The following is a 22,547-nucleotide window of genomic DNA, read 5'->3' as shown; positions in this document are numbered from 1 at the left end:
GGAGGCAGACTGACAGCCTGCAAACCTACTGGCAGGTAACACCCCAGAAAGGGGGACTTTACTGGCTTATGCCAGAGAATGAACTGTATGAACAATCGGCAGTTTAAACAGACAGTGAGACGTTGTCCTGTGGGAGAGTGGCTGTGGCCCATTACACTGCGTGGTTTATGAGGATGTGAGATTGTTTACGTGAGAAAGTACTTGTATGTGTCTTGATCCCGCTGCCAGACGTGTGCCCCAAGACGTTCAGGGCCCAGGTCGTCACAGTGGTTTATTTTAATCCTTTTGTGAGTGGAAAATAAAATAAAGTAAAATAAAAATACTGTTTTTTTCAAAGTATACAATGTTTGCTTCAGCGCATTTTTTCATATGTAGAAATAATTTTTCGATGTAGGTTGTTTGTGAATATTTGTACCTTGGCAATAAAGCGTTTTTGCCATTAAACAGCTGCAGAACCATTAAAACATTGGGTCCTAGCGCTGACGCTACCCATTTTGATAAAACATATGTAGTTTATACTCTCCTTTCATCCATTTTATCCTATACTTAAGACTTCTTTTAGTGGCTCACTATTGGAGACCATTCTTGCTCACAATTTATTTAATTTATTTATTTTCAGACGTCTACTGTTTCATTTAGCTCCATTCTCCCCATTCGGTTTATTCAACTAAATTTCATCATTCTAGCATATTTATGTATTTTCTCTTTCCACGATCATATTTTGTGATATACCCACAGTATACTTCTGTATATTCCTCTACTCAGACCCCTGATGTGATCTTTGAGATTTATCTCTTGGGCTTCTACTACAAATGTGTATATGTTTACTTTAAGATTCTGGCATAATTTTGTTGTGATTTCAGTTTGTTCTCATTTTCTGTTCTGTGCTATCATTATGCAGCTAATAATTGATAAAAACCCTACCAGTCTGAAACATTTGAAAGAAAATGTCTGTGATTGGGAAATTAACCATTACATTGAATAATATTGTTTTTGTGTGCTGAATAATTTTTTCTTGATTGATCTATATTTTCTCTTCTTGGCACCAACTTTATTCAGCAGTGAGCTAGCATATCCCACAATTAAAATGAAAGCAAGTCATACAACATTTTGTGAGGAATTTCTGGACTGGTCAGCCCCGTTGTTAGGACTGATATTCCTTACTGCACTTCAACACAACTGTATATCAATACGTACTGTTTATTGCAGTCGTCAATAATGAAATAGGTTTCTAGTTGGATCCATATATATGCATACAACATGACCTCAACAGGCGTGATATGATTTCAGCCCTATGTAGATTGTCCATATTGCTAAAGTAAATTTTCTGTGATGAAGAACGTGCATGTGGATACATGTAGAGAAATTGTGCACTTAGGAATTGACTTTGCTAGCTTACCTTTTAAAGGGAACCTGTCACCAAATTTGGTGACTATAAGCTGTGGCCACCACCACCGGGCTCTTATATACAGCATTCTAACATACTGTATATAAAAGCCCAGGCCGCGTTGTAGAACGTAAAAAAACATTTATAATACTCACCTAGGGAGCGGTCCAGTCCGGCACCTCCTCTTTGCTGCGATCCTCTTCCTCCTACCCAGTCCAGTGTGAATGATGCGTCTATGTCATCCACACAGGCCAACATTGTGGTTCCTGCTCAGCGCACTTTGATCTGCTCTGTGGAGGGCAGATCAAAGTACTGTAATGTGCAGGCACAAGGAAAGATTAAAGACTGCCAGAGCATGTGCACTATAATACTTTGATCTGCTCTGAGCAGGGCAAATCAAAGTGCATTGGCGCAGGACCACAAAGCTGGCTAGTGTGCATATGACGTAGGACGCGTCATGCACACGGGCCTCAGAAGAAGGAAAATGGCGATCGCTGCAGAGAGGAGATACCAGACCGGAGAGCAGTGACTCCCATTGGACCGGACCGCCCCTTAGGTGAGAATTCTAAAAGTGTTTTTCTTCGGCGCTCCATTGGGAGACCCAGACGATTGGGTTTATAGCTACTGCCTCCGGAGGCCACACAAAGCATTACACTAAAAAGTGTAAGGCCCCTCCCCTTCTGGCTATACACCCCCCGTGGGATCACGGGCTGCTCAGTTTTCAAGCTTTGTGCGAAGGAGGTCAGACATCCACGCATAGCTCCACTGTTTAGTCAGCAGTAGCTGCTGACTATATCGGATGGAAGAAAAGAGGGCCCATGCTAAAGGGCCCCCAGCATGCTCCCTTCTCACCCCACTCTTGTTGGCAGTGTTTGTTAAGGTTGAGGTACCCATTGCGGGTACGGAGGCTGGAGCCCACATGCTGTTTTCCTTCCCCATCCCCCTGAGGGCTCTGGTGAAGTGGGATCTTACCGGCCTCCAGGCTCTGAGGCCGGGCTCCATCCACAGACCCGGAGATCCTGCTGGATACGGAGCTGGGTACCGTCAGGGACAAGGCCCTGCAACATTCAGGTACTCTGTGTCCCCGTACAGACAGGCACAGACACACTCCAGCGTTGCTGGGTGTTCTAGTGCGCCGGGGACAGTAGCGCTGCGCGCTTGGGTTATACTCACTGCAGCTTAGCTGAGTGAGTTTATGTGTGGGGAACTACCGCGCCGGCCGCCCCCGGAGACTGCGGCGCGGCTGAGACTTGTGGTGCGCCGGGGACTTCGCGCCGACCGTGCTTTTACGACGGCAGCGCTTATAAATCTAGTCCCCGGCTTCTGCGGCCTAGTTACGTTTCGTTCCCGCCCCCAGCCCTGTCAGTCAGGGAAGGGGAGAGATGCTGTACAATAGTCAGCGCCGAGGGCTGGAGTCTTATTTACATACTCCAGCCCTCTCACTGGGCACAGTGGGACGCCAGTTTCCCGCTCTTTGTCTGCAGCACGCCCACGGCCCGCCCCTCTTCACAGGACGCCGGCAGCCATTCCTGCACGCAGTCTGAGCTGGAGAACGGACATAGCCCTGGGAGACCCAGACAGGGGATTCTGGCGACCACACACCCGCTGTTAAGCGGGCGGTAAGCAGCACCTAGGTGCTGACCCCACTAGTGCCACAGTGTTGTTTTGTGTACTTTTGTCTGTACCTATATATTGCACTGTACGGTTGCTTCTTGGCTTATACCCCTATATTGCTCTGAGGAGACAACAGCATGTCATCCGCAAAAAGCAAGGGTGCCAAGGCACAGGCTTTATATGCTGCCTGTACCGCATGTGGGGCTGATCTACCGGCAGGTTCCACTGACCCCCATTGTGTGCAATGTTCGGTCCCTGTGCCACTTCGTCAGCCGGAGTCTATGCTAGTAGTGGCCCAGGCAGAGACGCCTGTGAACCCTGCCCCGGTGACGGGGACAGAGTTTGCAGTTTTTGCTGATAAGATGTCTGTGACTATGACAAAAATTCTAGAAACTTTGCAGTCCAGGCCGGTCACTCAGACCATGGGCACTGTTGATTCAATGTTCCCCGGTCCCCCTCAGTTGGAACTAATCCGTGCTCCAAGGGGGTCCCAGGCATCACAGGCTGAAGGCTCTGACTCGGACGACAGTCCCAGGCAGCCTAAGCGAGCTCGCTGGGAGAGACCCTCGGCGTCATCACGCTGGTCAGGGTCTCAGCGAGAGGATTCTCTGTATGATGAGACAGAGCTAGGTGATCAGGAGTCTAATCCTGAGACCGCTCTCAACCTGGATACCCCTGATGGTGACGCCATGGTGAATGATCTTATAGCGGCCATCAATAGACTGCTGGATATTTCTCCTCCAGCGGAGGAGGCAGCAGCACAGCAGGAGAAATTCCATTTCAGGTATCCCAAGCGTAAATTGAGTACTTTTCTGGACCACTCTGACTTCAGAGAAGCAGTCCAGAAACACCATGCTTATCCAGATAAGCGTTTCTCCAAACGTCTTAAGGATACACGTTATCCCTTTCCCCCTGACGTGGTCAAACGCTGGACCCAGTGTCCAAAGGTGGACCCCCCAATCTCCAGGCTTGCGGCTAGATCCATAGTTGCAGTGGAAGATGGGGCTTCACTTAAAGATGCCAATGACAGACAGATGGACCTTTGGTTGAAATCTGTCTATGAAGCTATCGGCGCGTCGTTTGCTCCAGCATTCGCAGCCGTGTGGGCACTCCAAGCTATTTCAGCTGGTCTGGCGCAGGTGGACTCTGTCATACGTCCATCAGTGCCGCAAGTGGCGTCCTTGATCTCGCAAATGTCTGCGTTTGCGACTTACGCTATCAATGCGGTCTTGGACTCTACCAGCCGTACGTCAATGGCGTCCGCCAACTCTGTGGTTTTACGCAGAGCCTTATGGTTAAAGGAATGGAAAGCAGATTCTGCTTCCAAAAAATGCTTAACCAGTTTGCTATTATCTCAAGACAGACTGTTTGGTGAGCAATTGGCTGAAATCATTAAACAGTCCAAGGGTAAGGACTCTTCCTTACCCCAGCCCAGATCAAGCAAACCTCAACAGTGGAGGGGACAGTCGAGGTTTCGGTCCTTTCGAGGTTCGGGCAGGGCCCAATTCTCCTCGTCCAAAAGGACTCAGAAGGAGCAGAGGAGCTCAGATTCCTGGCGGGCTCACTCACGCCCAAAGAAAGCAGCCGGAGGAACCGCTTCCAAGCCGGCTGCCTCATGACTTTCGGCCTCCTCTCTCCGCATCCTCGGTCGGTGGCAGGCTCTCCCGCTTTTGCGACATTTGGCTGCCACAGGTCAAAGACCGGTGGGTAACAGACATTTTGTCTCACGGGTACCGGATAGAGTTCAGTTCTCGTCCTCCGCCTCGGTTCTTCAGAACTTCCCCACATCCCGACCGAGCCGATGCTCTTCTGCAGGCGGTGTGCTCTCTAAGGGCAGAAGGAGTGGTGATCCCTGTTCCTCTTCAGGAACGAGGTCAAGGTTTTTACTCCAATCTGTTTGTGGTGCCAAAAAAGGACGGCTCTTTCCGTCCTGTTCTGGACCTAAAACTGCTCAACAAGCACGTGAAAACCAGGCGGTTCCGGATGGAATCTCTCCGCTCCGTCATTGCCTCGATGTCTCAAGGAGATTTCCTAGCATCAATAGACATCAAAGATGCTTATCTCCACGTGCCGATTGCTCCAGAGCACCAGCGTTTTCTACGCTTCGTTATAGGAGACGAACACCTTCAGTTCGTAGCCCTGCCATTTGGTCTGGCGACAGCCCCACGGGTTTTCACCAAGGTCATGGCAGCAGTGGTAGCAGTCTTGCACTCTCAGGGACACTCGGTGATCCCTTACTTGGACGATCTACTTGTCAAGGCACCCTCTCAAGAGGCATGCCAACACAGCCTGAACGTTGCGCTGGAGACTCTCCAGACTTTCGGGTGGATCATCAACTTTTCAAAGTCAAATCTGTCACCGACCCAATCACTAACATATCTTGGCATGGAGTTTCATACTCTCTCAGCGATAGTGAAGCTTCCGATGGACAAGCAGCGTTCACTACAGACAGGGGTGCACTCTCTCCTTCAAGGCCAGTCGCACCCCTTAAGACGCCTCATGCACTTCCTGGGGAAGATGGTGGCAGCAATGGAGGCAGTCCCGTTTGCGCAGTTTCATCTGCGCCCACTTCAATGGGACATTCTCCGCCAATGGGACGGGAAGTCGACGTCCTTAGACAGGAAAGTCTCCCTTTCCCAGACGGCCAAGGACTCTCTTCAATGGTGGCTTCTTCCCACCTCATTATCACAAGGAAGGTCCTTCCTACCCCCATCCTGGGCGGTGGTCACGACAGACGCGAGTCTGTCAGGGTGGGGAGCAGTTTTTCTCCACCACAGGGCTCAGGGTACGTGGACTCAGCAGGAGTCCACCCTTCAGATCAATGTTCTGGAAATCAGGGCAGTGTATCTTGCCCTACAAGCCTTCCAGCAGTGGCTGGAAGGAAAGCAGATCCGAATTCAGTCGGACAACTCCACAGCGGTGGCATACATCAACCACCAAGGCGGGACACGCAGTCGGCAAGCCTTCCAGGAAGTCCGGCGGATTCTGATGTGGGTGGAAGCCACGGCCTCCACCATATCCGCAGTTCACATCCCCGGCGTAGAAAACTGGGAAGCAGACTTCCTCAGTCGCCAGGGTATGGACGCAGGGGAATGGTCCCTTCACCCGGACGTGTTTCAGGAAATCTGTCGCCGCTGGGGAAGGCCGGACGTCGACCTAATGGCGTCCCGGCACAACAAGGTCCCAACTTTCATGGCACGGTCTCGCGATCACAGAGCTCTGGCGGCAGACGCCTTAGTGCAAGATTGGTCGCAGTTCCAGCTGCCCTATGTGTTTCCCCCTCTGGCACTCTTGCCCAGAGTGCTACGCAAGATCAGGTCCGATTGCCGCCGCGTCTTGCTCGTCGCCCCAGACTGGCCGAGGAGGTCGTGGTATCCGGATCTGTGGCATCTCACGGTCGGCCAACCGTGGGCGCTGCCAGACCGGCCAGACTTACTGTCACAAGGGCCGTTTTTCCATCTGAATTCTACGGCCCTGAACCTGACTGTGTGGCCATTGAGTCCTGGATACTAGCATCTTCAGGATTATCTCAAGGGGTCGTGGCCACCATGAGACAGGTTAGGAAGCCCACGTCTGCTAAGATCTACCACAGAACGTGGAAGATTTTCTTATCCTGGTGCTCGGCACAGGGAGTGTCCCCCTGGCCATTTGCATTGCCTACTTTTCTTTCCTTCCTGCAATCTGGTTTGGAAAAAGGCTTATCGCTCGGCTCCCTTAAAGGGCAAGTCTCAGCGCTATCGGTATTTTTTCAAAAGCGTCTAGCACGACTTCCTCAGGTACGCACGTTCCTGCAGGGGGTTTGTCACATCGTCCCTTTGTACAAACGTCCGTTAGATCCATGGGATCTGAACAGGGTACTAGTTGCTCTCCAGAAGCCGCCCTTCGAGCCTCTGAGGGATGTTTCACTTTCTCGACTCTCACAGAAAGTGGCCTTTCTGGTAGCGGTCACGTCTCTTCGGAGGGTATCCGAGCTGGCAGCGCTGTCATCCAAAGCTCCCTTCCTGGTTTTTCACCAGGACAAGGTAGTGCTGCGCCCGATTCAGGAGTTTCTCCCTAAGGTGGTATCCTCTTTTCATCTCAATCAGGATATCTCCTTACCTTCCTTTTGTCCTCATCCAGTTCATCGGTATGAAAAGGATTTGCATTTGTTGGATCTCGTGAGAGCACTCAGAATCTACATTTCCCGCACGGCGCCCCTGCGCCGCTCGGATGCACTCTTTGTCCTTGTCGCTGGTAAGCGCAAAGGATCGCAGGCTTCCAAATCCACCCTGGCTCGATGGATCAAGGAACCAATTCTTGAAGCCTACCGTTCTGCTGGGCTTCCGGTTCCATCAGGGCTGAATGCCCATTCTACCAGAGCCGTGGGTGCGTCCTGGGCATTACGACACCAGGCTACGGCTCAACAGGTGTGCCAGGCAGCTACCTGGTCGAGTCTGCACACTTTCACCAAACATTATCAGGTGCATACCTACGCTTCGGCGGACGCCAGCCTAGGTAGAAGAGTCCTGCAGGCGGCGGTTGCCTCCTCGTAGGGGAGGGCTGTTTTTGCAGCTCTAACTTGAGGTATTAATTTACCCACCCAGGGACTGCTTTTGGACGTCCCAATCGTCTGGGTCTCCCAATGGAGCGCCGAAGAAGAAGGGAATTTTGTTACTTACCGTAAATTCCTTTTCTTCTAGCTCCAATTGGGAGACCCAGCACCCGCCCTGTTTCCTTCGGGATTTTTGTTTTTTTCGGGTACACATGTTGTTCATGTTGAACGGTTTCAGTTCTCCGATGTTACTTCGGATTGAATTTGTTTAAACCAGTTATTGGCTTTCCTCCTTCTTGCTTTAGCACTAAAACTGAGCAGCCCGTGATCCCACGGGGGGTGTATAGCCAGAAGGGGAGGGGCCTTACACTTTTTAGTGTAATGCTTTGTGTGGCCTCCGGAGGCAGTAGCTATACACCCAATCGTCTGGGTCTCCCAATTGGAGCTAGAAGAAAAGGAATTTACGGTAAGTAACAAAATTCCCTTCTTTACGTTCTACACAGCAGCCTGGGCTCTTATATACAGCATTCTTGAATGTTGTATATAAGAGATCAGTGGTGGTGGCCACAGCTTATAGGCCCCAAAACTGGTCACAGGTTCCCTTTTAAAGGCTTATTGATTAAGTAAGGTTACAGTGAATATTCATAGCAAAGTCTGTGCCCTGTATGTGTTATGTAGAATTTAGATCTAATTGAGCTATTGACCCCTCTGCGACCCAGGACAATACCTATTATTAGTAATGGAATTTTTTTTCATGCTGTACAGTAAACAATTAGATATGTCCCTAACTTCTCTTCAGTGGGCCAGCAAATTGGTGCTGCTTTTAGTTCACTCGGAAGATTAAGTGCATAAGCTTATGGTCTGTAATGAGAACCAGGCAAGCTTTAATGTATCTCCTCCAGCCCTCTCCTCATTATCCGCCTCTCCATCCCCGAGTATTGTTTTATTAGCAGTTTGTGTTGAGCCTCTCTGTGATATTTAATTCTTTCCTTGCTTTTGCTTGCTAAGCAAAGCATTCTCCTCATAAAAAGCTCATTGCCTGCACCTCCCTTGTGTAATGTTAAATAAATTGAAGCAAAGTACGTCAATTAGCATGGGAGAAAAACTGAATGACAATCTAAAACAGTGTGGCTACTTAATTTTTATTTAGTACTCATGTCTGTCATACATACTGTGAATTAGTTATTTTCAAAATCACATAGTTTTTCACAAACCACAATAAATGCATACTTAATGTTAACAAACTATTGTTATACAGCCTAAACTCAACATAAAGTTTCTATCTTGTATACAGATGAGCGAAGCTGAATTGTAAAGGTTGAGGTACATACCGAACACTGGGTGGCCGGGGCGCAAACGCAAACATGGCTCTTTAAAAAATAAAAAGTCTGAGTTTGGGCACTGTTCCTATGCTAAGGACTCGATCAAGCATCAGGATGAGAGCTGCTTGTCTGAATGGCTCTCACTGGGGGTAAAAAACAGTCTCGGCCACTGTGTGTGTAAAAAAAAAAAAAAAATAATAATAAATAAATAATAAAACAACTACCCCACCTTCCCTTCCCCGGAAATGCCCTGTTTATGGCTGGCTGTATGTGGGCAGAGAGCCCGAACAGTCCAATCATTTACTTGCATTATACTTGTTACTCTAGTCGAGCCTTTTAGTTTTGGTTCTCATTGATTTTATATGAGGTTCTGGATCCGGGCACAAGTTCTTGTCAAGTCTGGGTCCCGAAACGAACTTTTAAATAAAATCCGACTGAACCCCACAAAACCGAACATTCATGGGTCTGCTCATATCTAATCTTCTACCTTTTGTGTATTTTTGTTTTTTCATCTCTTCCTTTATGTACATCCAGCTTTTCATGGCTGAATGTGTGGACCTACAGTATTATTATTTGCTGGAACTACTTTTTCCAGCATCGCTTGCTTCTCTTCAATTCTGCTGACCCCTCCCATGCTCCTGTGCGCTCTTTATTTTCCTCACTATGAGTTATCATAAAACTTATCAAAGTGCAGAATTCACCTTCTACTTCTGTGCACTCTGCACCTGTACAAGACTTTGCCTAACCAGATTCTTCTATCTACATTATTATAGCTTTGTGTGTTTTTTACATCATTATCTGATTCTAGCAAAGCCCAACGTTTCTACCCTTCTCCACACCACCATGTCAAGCTCTTAGGGTACTTTCACACATCCGGATTTTTGCTCTGCGGCACAATACGGCGTTCTGCAGAAAAACCGCAACCGGCTTTTGTAACGCCGATTGCGTTTTTTTTTTGCATTGACTTACATTAGTGCCGCATTGTGCCGTAGGGGCTTGCGTTCGGTCCGGTTTTTGCCGCATGCGGCAGATTTAGCCGATGCGGCGGCCGGATCGAACGTACCCTGCAACGTTTTTTGCTCCGGCAAAAAACACCGCATCGCGCCGCATCCGGCCGCTGCGGCGCATTTTTCAATGCATCCCTATGGAGGCCGGATGCGGCGCGATGCGGAAAAAACCGCATCCGGTCGCCGCATGCGGTATTTTCCACTGCGCATGCTCAGTAGCATGCCGCAACCGGAAAAAACCGGACCGGCCGCATGTAAAAACTTATGCAAAGGATGCGGTGTTTTCACCGCATCCGTTGCATAGTTTTCACAGCCGGATTGAGCCGCAGGGCTCAAACCGGATGTGTGAAAGTAGCCTAAGCTGCCTGCTTCTCACTCATAACTTTTATGAAACTGCAATATACTATAATATACTACATCATTACACCCCCAAATACTACACCTGTAATATACTACATCATTACACCCCCACATACTACACCTGTAATATATTACATCACTACACCCTCCGTGTACTACACCTGTAATATAGTATATCACTACACCCCCCCCCCCCCATATACAGTCATGGCCAAAAGTTTTGAGAATGCTACAAATATTAATTTTTACAAAGTCTACTGCTTGTTTTTCAATTACTTGCAAAGTCAATATTTGCCAAGAAAATGAACTTTAACCCCCAAAACACATTTCAACATCATTGCATTCCTGCCTTAAAAGGAGCAGCTAACATTGTTTTAGTGATTGTTCCATTAACACAGGTGTGGGTGTTGATGAGGACAGGGCTGGCGATCAATCAGTCAGGATTAAGTAAAGATGACACCACTGGACACTTTAAAAGGAGGCTGGTGCTTGGTATCATTGTTTCTCTTCAGTTAACCATGGTTATCTCCACAGAAACAAGTGCAGCCATCATTGCCCTGCACAAAAATGGCCTAACAGGGAAGAGTATCACAGCAACAAAGATTGCACCTCAGTCAACAATCTATCGCATCATCAAGAACTTCAAGGAGAGAGCTTCCATTGTTGCCAAAAAGGCTCCAGGGTGCCCAAGAAGGACCAGCAAGCGCCAGGACCGTATCTTAAAACTGTTTCAGCTGCGGGATTGAACTACCAGCACTGCCGAGCTTGCTCATCAATGGCAGCAGGCTGGTGTGAGTGCTTCTGCATGCACTGTGAGGCGGAGACTCATTGAGCAAGGCCTGGTTTCAAGGAGGGCAGCAAAGAAGCCACTTCTCTCCAGAAAAAACGTCAGGGACCGCCTGATATTCTGCAAAAGGTACAGGGAGTGGACTGCTGAGGACTGGGGTGAAGTCATTTTCTCAGATGAATCCCCTTTTCGATTGTTTGGGACATCTGGAAAACAGCTTATTCAGGGAAGAAGAGGTGAGCGCTACCACCAGTCTTGTCTCATGCCAACTGTTAAGCATCCTGAAACCATTCATGTGTGGGGTTGCTTCTCATCCAAGGGAATCGGCTCACTCACAGTCTTGCCTAAAAACACAGCCATGAATAAAGAATGGTACCAGAATGTCCTCCAAGAGCAACTTCTCCCAACTGTCCAAGAGCAGTTTGGCGCCCAACAATGCCTTTTCCAGCATGATGGAGCACCTTGCCATAAAGCAAAGGTGATCACTAAATGGCTCATGGAACAAAACAGAGATTTTGGGTCCATGGCCTGGAAATTCCCCAGATCTTAATCCCATTGAGAACTTGTGGGCAATCATCAAGAGACGGGTGGACAAACAAAAACCAACAAATTCTGGCAACATGCAAGCATTGATTATGCAAGAATGGGCAGCTATCAGTCAGGATTTGGTCCAGAAGTTGATTGAGAGCATGCCGGGGAGAATTGCAGAGGTCCTGAAGAAGAAGGGTCAACACTGCAAATATTGACTTGCTGCATTAACTCATTCTAACTGTCAATATAACCTTTTGGTACTTATAATATGATTGCAATTACATTTCTGTATGTGATATAAACATCAGACAAACACAAATAAAAACCAGAGGGCAACAGATCATGTGAAAATATAATTTTGGTGTCATTCTCAAAACGTTTGGCCATGACTGTACTACACCTGTAATATGCTACACCCCTAAATACTACACCTGTAATATACTACATCATTACACCCCCATATACTACACCTGTAATATACTAAATCACTACACCCCCAAATACTACACCTGTAATATACTACATCATTACACCCCCATATACTACACCTGTAATATATTACATCAATACACCCTCCGTGTACTACACCTGTAATATACTACATCACTACACTATCATGTACTTAATATACTACATCATTACACCCCTATATACTACACCTGTAATATAATATATCACTACACCCCCCCATATACTACACCTGTAATATACTTATATAAATCCGGAGAACAGCGAGTTAATGCTTGAATAAATTTATTGACTATAAAAATCACATGAAAAAAGTGGCAAGTGCTTTACATGAATAAACCTACATGAATCATATGAAAACATACATTAATAAAGAATAAAAAGACAAGAAAAGAGTAGTACGGTAGAAAAGTGTGAACCCCCTAGGGGATACCTGGGACTTGTTAAATTGGTAAATGTATGTGACCAGTTAAGAAGATATACCAACACTTAAAAGTAATGATAGTAAACAAATCACAATAAGAATGTCCATATAGTCACTATACAGGCTGCAGAGAAGCGTTCTAAATAAATAATTGTTAATCATAAACTCTGCAAACAGAGAAAATGGACACTAAATTGTAATGTTAAAGAACAAAAAGGTAAAGATGCCCATACAATCACTGTGCAAACTGCAGGAGAGTATTATAAACAAACATTAATGACTATGCATACTGCAGATGGATAGTGTGGACAATAAATATTAAGAGGCCACAAGATTTGACACCAGTAAATTGAGTGTGGCCAATATAGTATAACTCATAAATGGGCGTAGATGAAAAGTCACATACCAAAAGTATTGTAGGAAAGCCCAGGGATCCCACGGGGAATACCCTCCAGACAGTAATATACTACATCATTACACTCCCAATATTAGTCAACACTCACGTCCCCCTCCTTTTTGTCCACTCCTCAGTCTATTACAAAAAAAATAGTTACCCCTCACCCCTCCGCACAGGGCTCCACAGCACCGCTTCTCTCCGCACAGGGCCCCACAGCACCGCTTCTCTCCGCACAGGGCCCCACAGCACCACTTCTCTCCGCACAGCACCGCTTCTCTCCGCACAGGGCCCCGCAGCTTCACTTCTTCTCTCCACATGGGGCTTCGTAGCACTGCTTCTTTTTTCCCACACGGGGCCCCGCAGCACCAATTCTTCTCTCCGCACGGGGCCACACAGCACCGCTTCTCTCCGCACAGGGCCCCACAGCATCACTTATTCTCTCCACATGGGGCTTCGTTGCACTGCTTCTTTTTTCCGCACGGGGCCCCGCAGCACCAATTCTTCTCTCCGCACGGAGCCACACAGCACCGCTTCTCTCCGCACAGGGCCCCGCAGCATCACTTCTTCTCTCCACATGGGGCTTCGTTGCACTGCTTCTTTTTTCCGCACGGGGCCCCGCAGCACCAATTCTTCTCTCCGCACGGGGCCCCATAGCACCGCTTCTCTCCGCACAGGGCCCCGCAGCATCACTTCTTCTCTCCACATGGGGCTTCATAGCACTAATTCTTTTTTTCACACGGGGCCCCGCAGCACCAATTCTTCTCTCCGCAGGGGGTCCCCGCTGCGCCGCTTCTTCTCCTACCGGGAACTTTTCAAATGACACGCACGTACGCCATACTGACGACATCAGGGCGCACACTTGTCACAGTGAAAGTGCCGGGCAGGGAACAAAGGACTGATTCCTGCGTTCCGCTGTCTACACTGTGCTGAGCTGCAGGATCGCTCTCTGCCCCGCATGCTGCGTGTGATGAGGGCAATTTGGCCAGGGACCCCGCGGAGCTTAGAGCTCCGGACAACAGGTCAAATTGCCCCCATTAATAACCGGCCAGCAAATGCCCCCTGAACCTCTGGGCCCCTGTGCCACTGTACTGGCTACACCGGTGATATGTCCGCCACTGATCTGGTGTATCCCAAAAACGAGCAGACGCAAGACACTTTGTTATAATAAAATATAACAAGTTTATTATTCACAAACAAGACTGCGCTCAATACAATTTAATACTAGCTCATGTAATCCATATGAAACCATATACTAAATTATGTAAAAGTCATATACTAAATCCGATACAATTAAACCCACAATTACATACCATCCACTTTGACTATAACACTCATACCATGTCACTGCCCAAGCAACACTTAACACTATCCCTTTATGAGGTGATACTCAGCCATGTTGGTCACACATCCAGCTGCCAGAGAAGTGAAGGGAAAGAGGAAAGACACCCTCACAGGAGATGACAGCTTAAATAGGGGCCTGTGACAAAAATTATTTTCCCCTATCATCTTCTGTAAACTGTGATGTCACAGGGGCGTGAGTATTGCCAGGTGTTGAAGACCCCTCCCATCTAAAAAGGTAAAGAAGCCAAACCCATGATTCTTTGTCTGCTTCACTCTATCCAGCACAAGAGAGACTATACCATATTTTTTGTTTTATAAGATGTATCGGATTATAAGACACACCCCAAATTTAGAGATGAAAAAAAGTAAAAAAAAATTAAAATGGGGTCCGTTTTATACTCCGGTGTTGTCTTACCGGAGGGGAGCGACATCGGTGGTGGAGCGGGTTCACAGGAGGCACAGGATGTGCTAACAGCGGTGGCGGGTCAGTGGTGTCAGCGGCGGGGTAAGTGGTGTCAGTGACAGTGGCAGCGGCGGGTTAGTGACAGCGGCGGGTCAGTGGTGGAGCAGGCCGGTGTGGTGAGTGTCCCATTCTGTCCGCAGTCCCGGTTCAAATGATGGCGCCCGGAGTGGCATGTGCGCAGGTGGAGCTTTCAATCAAGAGCTTCCTCTGTGCACGCGCTGATTCCTGGCGGGACAGTGGACAGACTGGGACACTCGCCGCACAGCCACCTGCCCACACAGAGTTGCAGTCAGCAGGCCGACCGCCGGCACCAACAGGCACCCGCCCGCACGCAGCGACACGCACAAAGCCACCCTCACAGAGCTGCATAGATCCCCCCCGGTGTGCTATATTTGGATTTTAAGATTGTTTGGGAGGAATTGTTGGGAGGAAAAGTGCGTCTAATAATCCGAAAAATACAGTGTGTGTATGTGTATGTGTGTATAAATATATATATATATATATATATATATATATATATATATAATATATATATATATTAGTCCAGACCAAAAGTTTGGACATGCCTTCTCATTCAAAGAGTTTTCTTTATTTTCATGACTCTAAAAATTGTAGATTCACATTGAAGGGATCAAAACTATGAATTAACACATGTGGAATGAAATACTTAAACAAGTGTGAGACAACTGAAAATATGTCTTATATTCTAGATTCTTCAAAGTAGTCACCTTTTGCTTTGATTACTGCTTTACACACTCTTGGCATTCTCTTGATGAGCTTCAAGAGGTAGTCACCGGAAATGGTTTTCACTTCACAGGTGTGCCTGTCAGGTTTAATAAGTGATACAATCAAAGTAGGAGAAAGTAGGTTGAATACCGCGCCAAAACCACAGGATTACCAAGAGTAAAAGTAAATCCCTTTTATTTCCACAGGTCTTCGCGTTTCTGGGACATATCCGTCCACTTCATCAGGACAATATACAAAGAGAAATGCTATTTCTCTCTGTGTATTGTCCTGATGAAGGGGACAGATATGTCCCTGAAACACGAAGACCTGTGGAAATAAAAGGGATTTACGTGTACTCTTGGTAATCCTGTGGTTTTGGCACGGTATTCAACCTGCTTTCTCCTACTTTGGTTTTATCTCATCGCTGCGGGACCGCTGCCTTCCACGCTACTTTCATGTTTGTTAAGGGGTTGTGACTGGCACAACCTGACAAGGTGAGGACCTTTTCATCTTTCATCTCATCCCTTTATACCGGATAAGACCCTATTGCGTCTATTCTTTCCACAGCACGTCTCTTATTCCTCAGGTTTATTAAGTGGGATTTCTTGCCTTATAAATGGGGTTGGGACCAAAGTTGTGGTGTGCAGAAGTCTGCTGGATACACAGCTGATAGTCCTACTGAATAGGAAAACATTAACTCCGGCACACTGTATAATTTCCCAAAAAGGATTTGCAGACACACGTTTATTCAATCTTGATCTTATTCTTTATTGGTGTGGAAAAAAAGTGCTGTACAATAAGAGTCCGCCAGAACACAACATTTCGGCCTATTCGCCTTCATCGGGTCGGACAATCTGAATAGAGTATTACATACATAACAAAGAAACAAAAGAACATAGATCAGCGTGAGAATATGGACAAATATGCATATAATATTAACAATAGCATACGATATCAAAGTAAATCATATGAGGAGGATACAACATAGACTCGTAGGTCAAAATCCCTAGCCCGTCCAGCAATGCAAAAAGGTTTATACATAGAATTTGTATTATGGCAAGAAAAAGCAGCTAAGTAAAGAAAAATGAGTGACCATCATTACTTTAAGAAAAGGACAGTCAGTCAATCCAAAAAATTGGGAAAACTTTGAAAGTGTCCCCAAGTGCAGTAGCAAAAACCATCAAACGCTACAAAGAAACTGGCTCACATGAGGACCGCCCCAGGAAATGAAGACCAAGAGTCACCTCTGCTGCGGAGCATAAGTTTATCCAAGTCACCAGCCTCAGAAATCGCAGGTTAACAGTAGCTCAGATTAGAGACCAGGTCAATTCCACACAGATTTCTAGCAGCAGACACATCTCTAGAACAACTGTAATGCCGGCTTTACACGCTTCAATAAATCGTTCAATCCGTCGTCGAGGTCAAGTTGTAAGTGACGCACATCCGACATCGTTCATGACGTATTTGCGTGTGACACCTACGTGCGATCAAGATTGAACGCAAATACGATGATCGCATACACGTCGTTTATTCCTCATACATTGGACGTTTTATTGCACGAACCTAGTCAATTGAAACGTTTGACATCCCTCATACGATTTTGATGTCTGAGGCTATGTGCGCAGGTGTGCGCTCTGCACCGCAGCTTAAAAAAGGTCCGCTTCAGAGCGCAGCTGAAAAGCTGCGTTCTGAAGCGCCTCACAATGTCTGTCATTCACTAATCTCTGTCAGTCGGTCACTATCTCTGTCCCTCTCTCTCTGTCCCTCTCTCTCTGTCCATGTCAGTCTATCCCTCTTACCTCTTCTCTCATACTCACCGATCCCCGATCTCCGGCTCGGCGCTGCACGGCATTCACACTGCTCCGGCGGCTTTTACTATTTTGAAAAAGCGGGCCGCCCATTAAACAATCTCGTATTCCCTGCTTTCCCCGCCCACCGTCTCTTATGATTGGTTGCAGTGAGACACGCCCCCACTCTAAGTGACAGGTGTTTCACTGCAACCAATCACAGCAGCCGGTGGGTGTGTCTATACTGTGCAGTGAAATAAATAATTAAATAAATAAAAAAAACGGCGTGCGGTCCCCCTCAATTTTAATACCAGCCAGATAAAGCCATACGGCTGAAGGCTGGTATTCTCAGGATGGGGAGCTCTGGGACTGTACCCGGCTCTTCCCGATTTGCCCTGGTGCATTGGCAAATCGGGGTAATAAGGAGTTATTGGAAGCCCATAGCTGCCAATAAGTCCTAGATTAATCATGTCAGGCGTCTCCCCAAGATACCTTCCATGATTAATCTGTAAGTGACAGTAAATAAACACACACACATGAAAAATCCTTTATTAGAAATAAAACACAAACATATACCCTGGTTCACCACTTTAATAAGCCCGATAAAGCCCTCCATGTCCGGCGTAATCCACGGACCTCCAGCGTCGCATCCAGCTCTGCTGCATGGAGGTGACCGGAGCTGCAGAAGACACAGCCGCTCCTGTCACCTCCACGCAGCAACTGAAGACAGCCGCGTGATCAGCTGAGTTGTCACTGAGGTTACCCGCGGCCATCGCTGTATCCAGTGACAGTGGGTAACCTCAGTGACAGCTCAGCTGATCGTGCGGCTGTCTTCAGTTGCTGCGTGGAGCTGACAGGAGCGGCTGTGTCTTCTGCCGCTCCGGTCACCTCCATGCAGCAGAGCTGGAAGCGACGCTGACCATCCTGGATTACGCCGGACATGGAGGGCTTTTTCGAGCTTATTAAAGTGGTGAACCAGGGTATATGTTTGTGTTTTTTATTTCTAATAAAGGATTTTTCAGGTGTGTGTGTTTATTTACTGTCACTTACAGATTAATCATGGAAGGTATCTCGGGGAGACGCCTGACATGATTAATCTAGGACTTATTGGCAGCTATGGGCTGCCAATAACTCCTTATTACCCCGATTTGCCAACGCACCAGGGCAAATCGGAAAGAGCCGGGTACAGTCCCAGAACTGTCGCATCTAATGTATGCGGCAATTCTGGGCGGCTGCTGGCTGATATTGTTAGGCTGGGGGGCTCCCCATAACGTGGAGCTCCCCATCCTGAGAATACCAGGCTTCAGCCGTATGGCTTTATCTGGCTGGTATTAAAATTGGGGGGGACCACATGCCGTTTTTTTTTATTTATTTATTTATTTCACTGCACAGTATAGACACGCCCACTGGCTGCTGTGATTGATTGCAGTGAGACACCTGTCACTCAGAGTGGGGGCGTGTCTCACTGCAACCAATCATAGGCGCCGGTGGGCGGGGAAAGCAGGGAATACGAGATTGTTTAATGGGCCGTCGGCTTTTTCAAAATAGTAAAAGCCGCCGGAGCAGTGTGAATGCCGTGCAGCGCCGCGCCGGGGATCGGTGAGTATATGAGAGAGGGCTGCTCACTTCAGTCACTCAGGGGATTAGCGGTCACCGGTGAGCCCTTCACGGGTGACCGCTAATCAGGACGCGACACAGACAGAGCCGCAGCATGACAATGAAGTCGGGTGAAGTTAACCCGAGTTCATTCTGATCGTGCGGCTCTTTCTGTGTCTGCTGTCATCTGCCATTCAGCTCTGCTACATGGCTGTCTGTGTCTGCTGTTAGCGGCCATGTAGCAGAGCTGAATGGCAGATGACATAGTAAAAACGCATCCCTACACATTACACACGCTTGGCAAGTCAATAAATAAATAAAAAAAAAAAAAAAAAAGGTGTCCAATGCATATGTCACAGAACACATGATCTAAAGGATCGCACACAAAATTGCTCAATTTAACATAGACTACTAACGCTCGTGTGACAGCAAATGAACGACCTACGTGTGATCTCATTAAATCGCATATGCGACCTGGGCATGTCACATCGCATACGAGATCGCACACCTAATTGTAAGATGTAAAGCTGGCTTAAGAGGAGACTTTGTGCAGCACACCTTCATGGTAAAATAGCTGCTAGGAAACCACTGCTAAGGACAGGCATCAAGCAGAAGAGACTTGTTTGGGCTAAAGAACACAAGGAATGGACATTAGACCAGTGGAAATCTGTGCTTTGGTCTGAGGAGTCCAAATTTGAGATCTTTGGATCCAACCACCGTGTCTTTGTGCGACGCAGAAAATGTAAACAAATGGACTCTACATGGCTGGTTCCCACCGTGAAGCATGGAGGAGGAGGTGTGATGGTGTGGGGGTGCTTTGCTGGTGACACTGTTGGGGATTTATTCAAAATTGAAGGCATACTGACCCAGCATGGCTACCACAGCATCTTGCAGTGGCATGCTATTCCATCCGGTTTGCGTTTAGTTGGACCATTTATTTTTCAACAGGACAATGACCCCAAACACACCTCCAGGCTGTGTAAGGTCTATTTGACTAAGAAGGAGAGTGATGGGGTGCTACGCCAGATGACCTGGCCTCCACAGTCACCAGACCTGAACCCAATCCAGATGGTTTGGGGTGAGCTGGACCGCAGAGTGAAGGCAAAAGGGCCAACAAGTGCTAAGCATCTCTGGGAACTCCTTCAAGACTGTTGCAAAACCATTTCCAGTGACTACCTCTTGAAGCTCATCAAGAGAATGCCAAGAGTGTGCAAAGCAGTAATCAAAGCAAAAGGTGGCTACTTTGAAGAATCTAGAATATAAGACATATTTTCAGTTGTTTCACCCTCTTTAGTTAAGTATTTCATTCCACATGTGTTAATTCATACTTTTGATGCCTTCAATGTGAATCTACAATTTTCAGTCATGAAAATAAAAAAAACTCTTTAAAGGAGTTGTCCTACATAAACTCAAAGATTTTTGTTAAGCTAATCTGTGCTGTATTGTCATATAAAACACCCCTACATTGTTAATTTTTTGTTTTCTAACTTTTGTTCCTCTTGAATTATCCCTTTTATTCTCTGCAGCTCTTTGTTTACATTCAGCTCCAGCAAACATGATAACTTCCTGTGCCGAACCTCCCAGTCAGAGCTGGCCCCGCCCAGCCTCAGTGTCCAGCACCACCCCAGTGTCCAGCCCCGCTCACTGTCCGCCCTCTGCACACACATTCCCTGTCAGTATTCTACCCCAGCACTGACCTGTTATCACTACAGCATTGGAAATAACAGCCCCACATCGGGCTCTGCACACCACACACACACACATATGGCTCTGCACCGCACACACACATCGGGCTCTGCACTCCCCACCACATCAGGCTCTGCACACCACACACACACATGGCTCTGCACCACACACACATCGGGCTCTGCACTCCCTACCACATCGGGCTCTGCACACCACACACACATATGGCTCTGCACCGCACACACACATAGGGCTCTGCACACCACACACACATAGGGCTTTGCACCGCACACACGCATAGGGCTCTGCACCGCTCACACGCATAAGGCTCTGCACCCCACACACATTGGGCTCTGCAACCCCCCACACACACACACGGCGCTCTGTACCGACCCCCACCATCGTTCTGCACTGACCCCTCTACCCCCAGAGGGACCACATGTAGGGAATACATACTTACCCCTCCTCAGTCCCCGCCGCTCCTGCACGTTCGTCCGCTGTCTGGTCAGGACATATCAGCACAGTAGTGACGTCACTGCTGTCATGAACTGTCAGACACAGACAGCGGGACAGTGATGAGAAGAAGCGCAGCGCTCCCTCTCATCGGTGCTTTCAAATATATCGGCATCTGTGATGCCGGTACATTTGAATGTGCGATCCTGAGCAGGGGGCCCGAGGCTGGCGGTGACATCGTGGGCAGCCGCTGCCAGGCCCCTCCCCTCAGCTCACGGGTCCCACAGCAGTGCAGGGGGAAGTTGCGGGGAGAGTACGGGGTGCGGGGCAATGTGTGGGAGGGTGCAGGGAAGGGGGGCGGGGACTCCACGCACTGTATCCGCCAAGCAGGGCGGCAACATGCTGTTCCCAGATTTGCATGTCAACATGGTCCTGCCCATGTTGACATGAAATGACCGGAAGCAGCAAAATCGCAGCAAAAGCAGTCACCTGACCACTCTGAGCCGGGGGAGAGGGGCTGATAGCAGGGCAGGTAAGTGCTCACTATCTACTTACCTGCCCCAATGTAGCCCAATAGGGAAATAATAAAAAAAAAGTCAAAATAAGCCGGATGACCCCTTTAAATGAGAAGGTGTGTCCAAACTTTTGGTCTGTACTGTATGCATGTATATGTGTGTTTGTGTGTTTGTGTGTGTGTGTGTGTGTGTGTGTGTGTGTGTCTGTGTGTATATATAATACCTTCACATATATTATTAATTCACTCCTACATTGGTGCACTTGAAATCTGATTCTTTCATGTTTGAGATCCAACTGCAATTATTTTTTTTTTTTACCTTGACTAAAATGTCTGAAGAGCTTTTTTGTGCTGCTAAAAACTTATTGCTGCTGGCTTTGTTTGTCAATTCATTGAGGTCAATGTTAACTGATCAGCTTTTCATCACTTGTAGAATGATCCGGTTGTTTGTTTACTCTGACCTTTTCAGGCGGATGATTACCGGACATATGAGCGATGCTTATCATGTTGCATCCCATTGATTTCAACTCCTGATTAACACAGAGAATAATCTTGATTCTGCTCCTCCACAGGATAGAAAAAGGAAGCTTTCCTCTTTTATCCTATTATACATGTAATTTTGGGGTTTACAAAGAAAAAAAAAAACAAGAACAAAAAAACCCAAAACAAAACAGAAGCTAGAAGCTTTCAACTGCAGTCAGGGATGTGGTGTAAGTCCAAACTTGCGTCTGTGCACATAGCTTACAGTATACATTGGGAGCTTTTCCTAGCATAGGCTGTAACATTGCCATGTGTGACTGTTTACTAAATGGAGGGCTAAAGTGTGCCTCCGTCCTCCGTCTGGCCAATATGAGATTGCTTACCGTGTGTTTAACTATATTGTAAAACTTAGCACATTGCACTTTTCTATATACAGTACCCCGTTTCCCCAAAAATAAGACACTGTCTAATATTTTTTTTTTTTGGCTTGAAAAAAAGCACTAGGGCTTTTTTTTGGGGGGAGGGCTTATTCTCGGGAAAATATGATTGGGGGAAAGTTTACCCCCAAAAAATTGCATATCCCCCTTCCCAGGATTGTCATACTTATCAGACCCCGGGCGTCTGCATAGCTCCCAGCAGGTATGCTGCACGCCGTCCTCCTCTCCTTCTGGCC

The 22,547-nt window shown here is 47.4% G+C and overlaps 1 protein-coding gene across 2 annotated transcripts in view; it reads left to right on the top strand.

Annotated features, from left to right (window-relative positions):
* Window positions 1-22,547, top strand: part of ADK (adenosine kinase) — a 639,077-nt gene that overhangs the window by 346,253 nt on the left and 270,277 nt on the right. The window lies entirely within an intron of this gene.

This window comes from Anomaloglossus baeobatrachus, chromosome 5 (genome assembly GCF_048569485.1).
Source record: "Anomaloglossus baeobatrachus isolate aAnoBae1 chromosome 5, aAnoBae1.hap1, whole genome shotgun sequence".
Lineage (NCBI taxonomy): Eukaryota > Metazoa > Chordata > Amphibia > Anura > Aromobatidae > Anomaloglossus > Anomaloglossus baeobatrachus.
Note: the sequence above shows the minus strand (reverse complement) of the source record. Positions and strands in the feature narration are given on the sequence as shown.